The sequence below is a fragment of the Fukomys damarensis genome, unplaced genomic scaffold, assembly GCF_012274545.1.
Source record: "Fukomys damarensis isolate Sample0158 unplaced genomic scaffold, DMR_v1.0_HiC HiC_scaffold_29, whole genome shotgun sequence".
Taxonomy (NCBI): domain Eukaryota; kingdom Metazoa; phylum Chordata; class Mammalia; order Rodentia; family Bathyergidae; genus Fukomys; species Fukomys damarensis.
Window position 1 is genome coordinate 9,260,179 of NW_022900941.1, and position 1,341 is coordinate 9,261,519.

Here is a 1,341-nt window from a genome sequence, read left to right on the forward strand (position 1 = left end):
CCCTTCGGCCAAAGCCAAATCGCTCCCTGTCCCAGCTCAAGCCCGATTCCTGAGGACCCTGGAGTCCTGGGAGAACAATGTAGGGGGGCCGCGAGGAGCGGAAAGGCGCGCAGCGCGGCGTGAGCGGGCTGGCAATCCTGGGCAGCGTTAGTGTGTGAGAGTGCAAGAGGCGTTCAGTCACCCCCCCATCCTCCTTCTCCTCCTCCTCCTCCTCCTTCTCCTTTTCTTCCTCCTCCTCCGTCTCCTCCTCCTCCTTCAAGCACACCCCGTCTCCTAGGCCTCAGCATAGCAACCGAACATGGCGGCTGCGCAGGCGCGGCCAGTCAGCGGCCAGGAGAGGTGGTGACAGCAACAGGAGGCGGTCTCGCGAGAGGAGAGGCCACGCCCCTTCCTCGCTAGAAGTGGAGAAGTTGCACCAGCTGGGACGCCCAGGGACACGCAGGTGCGAGATAAGCCGGGCTTGGGAAGGTTAGGAAGACTGGCTGGAGGAGGGGGTGGAGCGACGTGGCTCCGCCCCGTGGCTGCTCCACGATTGGTTGCTTGGATTGTAACCCCCCCACCCACCACCCACCCCACTGGACCTAAGGATCTGAGGGATGCGCCGGGCGGGAGTGGGCAAGAAATCTAAATGTTAAAGGGGGGAACCGGGTCTCTTGACAACAGGTCTTCCAATTTCAGTGCTAATAGAAGACATAGGCTTTGCGATGCAGTTTTGAGTCATTTCCTGTCCTAAATCTAGGCTCCTGGAGCAACAAACCTAAAACACCTTTATTTATTAAAGAACGTTCAGGGGCCTTCTCTGCCAGGAACAATGTGCTTTTTTAAATTAAATCATTCTAATAACAGATATGAATTTGGCATTATCACCCCAAAGGTATTTTACTGGTGAAACCAACTCATTGATAGCAGCATGGACGCCTAGGGGCTGGGTGAAATGAGGGAAGGAGGGGTTGGAGACCACCGCGCTTCCTTCCGTCTCCGTTTTGTCAGGGCCCTTTCACTAGCCGCCCTCTTGCTTCTCGCTTTTAGCTTCAGCACCGTAAGAGAGCCAGGCTTTATAAGAATGTGGGTGGCCAGGACCTCCTGATCCATCACTTTGTAAAAAAATGTCCTTGTTCTTTCCATGTATCTTGCTATGTGACTTGCTTCCCCATTGGACCAATATTACCTAAGGGGTTATACTTATAATCTCACTGATTGATCATAGTTTTAATCCACATTGCACCCACCTCATTTTATGCCCACATCTGTAGTCTGCAGCAACCCACTTTCAGGTCTCCTCCCATCACTAAGGAGTTATCTTTCTCAATAAATTTTTCCTACTGTTAACCTCCACAGTTA